Source organism: Carlito syrichta, unplaced genomic scaffold, assembly GCF_000164805.1.
Source record: "Carlito syrichta isolate Samal-C Ts95f unplaced genomic scaffold, Tarsius_syrichta-2.0.1 Scaffold309850, whole genome shotgun sequence".
Lineage (NCBI taxonomy): Eukaryota > Metazoa > Chordata > Mammalia > Primates > Tarsiidae > Carlito > Carlito syrichta.
Genome location: NW_007253946.1, coordinates 686,770 through 692,451, shown reverse-complemented (window position 1 = coordinate 692,451; position 5,682 = coordinate 686,770).

Genomic DNA, 5,682 nt, shown 5'->3' with positions numbered 1-5,682 from the left:
ATACGCACTTTTATTGAGTGCCAGATATTGGGCTTGATGCTTTACACACTTGACATATTTTGTTAATCCTTGCAACAGTTTTACAAGGTTGAGAAGGAGTTTAGGTGGCCAGGTTACATAATTTCAAAGTGGCTGAATTAGATCTTGAACTCAGTTCTGTCTGGCTCTAAAACTAGGTTTGTTTCCATTCTACCCCACCATCTGTCATCTATGTTGTATAGGTAATCTGTTTACATGCTTTTTAATCTTTCCAGAGGAGAGGCGTAAAAAAAGTTATTAAAAATAGGAAATTACTTTTTGGAAATTTCCCCTTACTATAAAAATGTATAAGAGTAGCAGTTCCTGCATACTTTCTCAGTTTGAAAGCTGTATTCCAATTTATTATTAATAATGGCTAATGTTCATTGAGTAAATAGCATTGAAGAGGTGCTGTGCCAAGCACTTTACGTATACAACTTTTTTTAATCCCCAGTAACTCCATGAGGTAGGTATTATTCCTTTCATTATATAGACTAAGGAACTCAAATATGGAGCTGCTAAGTAATCTCTCCAAATTTACATAGGACGTGGTAGAGACTCAAACTCTGATTTGACTGTTACCAGTCTGTGGTTCTTAACCTGGGATCAGAAAGGAGGTAAATTAATTCATTTGGGAATAGTGAAAATTGTTACTATTCCTTTAATTATTAAGCATTAAAATATATGTCTTGAAAAGGGTGATTTCAACATTTATCCATCTGAGTCTCAGGAAATCTTATGAGAGATTGCTCTACATATTTTAACTGTTAGTATGTTTAGAGATTCAACGTGTAATTAGTGATGTATTTCATAATTTTCTTTCTTCTCTTTTTTTTGAGTTGGAGTCTACTGGGCTCAGGCAATCCTTCCACCTCAGCCTTCCAAATAGCTGGAACTACAGGTGTGTGCTACCACACCTGGCTAATTATTTTTGGTTTGTTGTAGAGATGAGGTCTCGCCAAGTTACCCAGGCTGGTTTTGAACCTCTGAACTCAGGTAGTCCTCTCACCTCGGCCTCCCAAAGTGCTGGGATTACAGGCTTGAGCCACCGCGCCTGGCCTCATAATTATTTTTGCTTAATTATTTCATTTAGGCAATCCGTATAGTTCTTTTATGAAAATCAGCATAGAATTTTAGAACATAGAACAATCTCAAGAGATCTTTTAGTACAGAGGTCTTCACTTTGGGAATCTAGGATGGCTAGCAGAAGGAGATTGTAACTAATTTTTTTGTGCAAACATACATTTTTGGTAGTAGGGTCTATTCTATAGATTTTTTTTTTTTGAGTTGGAGTTTTACTCTGCTACCCAGGCAGTCCTCTCACCTCTGCCTCCCAAAGTGCTGTGATGACGTGCATGAGCCCCTGGCTTGGTTATTCTACAGATTTTATCAGCTTCTCAGAGACTAGAGACCCTTAAAATAACCATTTTAGATTTAAGGGTCTCTAGTCTCTGAGAAGCTGATAAAATCTAGAATTTCTACAGATGGGGGAACTGAGGTTTAGGAGGTAGAAGTGACTTGCCCGAGATCAGTCACAGAGCACATTAGTGCTGTAACTGATCTAGAACTCAGATCACCGGACTCCCAGAACTTTTACTTTTTTTTACTTTTAATTTGTAACTCAGCCATATTGCTTCACAAAGTCAACACATTATAATAACGTAAATGTTACGTTTCATTTCTTTTTTTGTTTATTTTTGAGTCGGTTCTCACTGTGCCACCCTGGCTATAGTGTAGTGGCACAATCATGGCTCACCACATCCTCAAACTCCTGGGCTCAGGCTGTCGTTCTGCCTTAGCCTCCCCAGTAACTGGGACTATAGGTATGCACCACCATGCTTGGCTGATTTTTTTTCAGAAACGAAGTCTCACTATGTTGCCTGGGCTGGTCTCAAACTTCTGGGCTCAAGCAATCCTCTTGCCTTGGCCTCCCAAAGTGCTGCAATTACAGGTATGATCACCGTGCCCGGCCATCTTGATGGAAAATTTCCAAATGTGGTACATCTATATTCAGCCCTTTTTAGATTATGGGATAAGCTGCCAAGTAAAGTGGTACGGTCTTCTCTTGTTATCCACGAGGGGTAGGTTCCAGGAACACCCTCCACCATGGATACCAGTATGCACGGAGACTGATGAAGTCTCTTACGTAAATGGCGTGGTATAACCTATGCACATCCTCCCCATGCTAAAATGTAGGTGGTGTTTTGATTTTTGAGACACCATCATTGAAGTGTAGTTTTTTTTGAGTTGGAGTCTCACTCTGTCACCCTGGCTGGAGTGCAGTGCCACACTCACAGCCTCTGTAGCCTTGACCTGCTGGGCTCCGGCAATCCTTCTGCCTAAGCCTTCCAAGTAGCTGGAACTGCAGGGGTGCACTACCACACCCAGCTAATTTTTTGATTTACCACACAGAGATGAGGTCTGGCCAAGTTGCCAAGGCTGGTCTCGAACCTTGAACTCAGGCAGTCCTCTCACCTCTGCCTCCCAAAGTGCTGGGATCACAGGTGTGAGCCACCACGCCTGGGAGTTTAGTGTTCTTCTAGTATTAAAATCACATTCAGTTGAGCCTCAAGTTCAAGGAGTGTTTTATTCATTGTCTTGAGTGTCCTTGGTTTTGCTCCCCTGTCACCATTAGGCTGTTTTGGATTGTCCTTGGTGATTGTGTGCAACAATAACATAAGGTAGTGCAGAACACATGTATTAACTGGTACTTTATAGAAGACTAATATCGTATTTTTATTTATTTATTTTATTTTATTTTATTTTATTTTATTTTTTGAGTTGGAGTCTCACTCTGTCACCCAGACTGGAGTGCAGTGGCCGCTCCCAGCCACCACAGCCTTGACCTGATGGGCTCCGGTAATCCTTCCGCCTCAGCCTTCCAAGTAGCTGGAACCACAGGCGCGTGCTACCACACCCGGCTAATTTTGATTGATTGTAGAAATGAGGTCTCGCCAAGTTGCCAAGGCAGGTTTCTAACCTGCGGGCTCAGGCAGTCCACTCACCTCGGCCTCCCAAAGTGCTGGGATTACAGGCTGAGCCGCTGAGCCCGGCCTCATATTTTTTTTTAAACCAGAATGAATTTAATAAGTCTAAATCCAACTTTAATGAATGAGATTAATGACTGGTTTTCATAGATTTTATTTTAGTGGAATTTGGTTAATATCTTTGGAAGTATCTGCAACTCTATAGCACTATATAAAAATTCTTATTTGATTCTCACATCAGTCTTGTGAAGTAGGCCAGGTGCAGTGGTGCTTGCTTATAATCCTGGCACTTTGGGAGCTGAGACAGGAAGATCACTGGAGCCCAGAAGTTTGAGCAGTCTGGGCAACAAAGTAAGACCTTGTTTCTACCAAAAAAAAAAAAAAAGGAAAGAAAAATTAGCTGGGTGTAGTGGTGTGTGCCTGTGACCCCAGCTACTCGGGAGGCTGAGCAGAAAGGGAGGCTGAAGCAGAGGGATCACCTGAGTTCAGGAGGTCGAGACTGTAGTCCGCTGTGGTCATGCCACTGCTCTCCAGCCTGGGCAACAGAGCGAGATTCCGACTCAAAAACAAAAAAACACAATCTTGTGAAGTAGATGGGACAACGAAGGACTCTGGAACCTCTTAAATGAGCAAGCCCAATGTTCAGCGGGTGCATGACTTGCCTGTGTTCATGCAGCTAGTTTGGATCTGGGGTCACATCTCGATCATTCATTCGTTTTAGAACACTTCCTCTGTATGTACCTGTTAGGCAGTGTGCCACGTCTGCTGAGGAGGCAGAAAGACCCTCTTTCCAAGGAGTATGTGGTCTAATGGGGAAGAAAGGCAAACATATGAACACTTGGTCCTAGAAGTGTGCACTAGTGAGAGCCTGGGGACAGGCCTCTGTCTCAGACTGAGGTGGGACCTGATAGGGCTCCTTGGGAAAGGCTGTCCTTAAGCCAAGTCGTGAAGACCAGCTAGGTTTCCGATTGGATAAGGGATATCCCAGGTAGAGGGGTGTTTGTATGAATGCCTGAGAGAGTATCATTTGGGGAAATACAGTGTGTTTGGTATTTGTTTATTTAATAGATATTATTTATTATATTATTATTGTGACTATTTCCTGAGCTCCCCACATGTGTAAGGTTGACTGCTTTTATTTTTATTTTTTTGTAACCAATACTACACGTGTAATGCCATTAAACTTTTTGATTAGTAGAATTTACTTCTTGGAAATATGGATTGTATTGAGTATATTTATTTCAGCTTTGTCTTTTAGTTTCTACTGTGGCACTGAATGTTAGAATATTGGCACTAACAGAATTCTTTTTCTCAAAAAAACTAATAAATGGGAAATTTGTGTTTCAAATGCAGTTCAATTAAATGTGTATTTTGCCATTGGACTTGTGTCAAACCCGACTTACTGGAATGTAGCCAGTGATCCAGAGAAGAAATGTGAAAAGACCTTTGAAACTGATGCCTAAAAGGCAGTTGATAATTTTTTTTTTTAAATTGAGTTGAAGACTCACTCCATCACCCGGGCTGGAGTGCAGTGGCTTGCTCACGATCCTTCCACCTCAGCCTTCCAAACGATCGGAACTACAGGTGCACGCTACCACGCCTGTGTAATTTTTTGATTTACTGTAGAGATGAGGTCTCACCAAGTTGTCCAGGCTGTTCTTGAACCCGTGGGCTCAAACAGTCTTTTTGCCTTGACCTCCCGAAGTGCTGTGATTGTAGGCTTGAGCCACCATGCCTGGCCTGTTGATAAAATTTAATAGCATTTCATGATAAAAAATTGGTGAACCAAAAATTTTAGTTGAAGGGAATTCTCAATATGATTAAAAAAGTAATAGTTATTTGAGACCACAAGTAAAAGGTGATCTTCTGAGGAGCAAAACAGGGAGTCTTTACATACCTTGTTTACCACCTTCTGGAGGGCCTAGTTGATGTAGTAAGATAAGAAAAGGAAACTTGGTGCAAATATTGTAAAGAAAGGCAAGCCATAGGACTATTTGCAGGTGATAGGATGACATTCAGGAAAAAAACTCAAGGAAAATAACTAAAAAACAATGAGAACCTGTAGTTGCTTAGAAAAGTGGCCAGACTTATAACTAACAGTGTATTTTAAAACTGTTTTCCAGATATATTTTCTGATTAATTAGTCTTTCTCCCACCCCAAAATAAAAAGGGTAAGGAGGAAAGAGGGATTTTTTTCTCCGAGTTGGGGTCTCACTCTGTCACCCAGGCTGGAGTGCAGTGGCACACTCACGGCCACTACAGCTTATACCTGCTGGGTTCAGGTGATCCTTCTGCCTCAGCCTTCCAAATAGCTAGGGCTACAGGCACGCACCACCACACCCAGCTAATTTTTCTAATTTTTTTGTAGAGTGGTCTTGCTGAGTTGCCCAGGCTGGCCTTAAACCCCTGGGCTCAAGCAGTCCTCTCACCTTTGCCTCCCAAAGTGCTGGGTTTACAGGAGTGAGCCGCCCAGCCAGAAAGAAGAATTTTTTCTTTCTTTTTTTTTTTTTGTGAGTTGGAGTCCCACTCTGTCACCCAGACTGGAGTGCAGTGGCCGCTCCGGGCCACCTCAGCCTCGACCTGCTGGGCTCTGGCAATCCTTCCGCCTCAGCCTTCCAGTAGCTGGAACTACAGACGCGCACTACCACACCTGGCTAATTTTTGATTTATTGTAGAG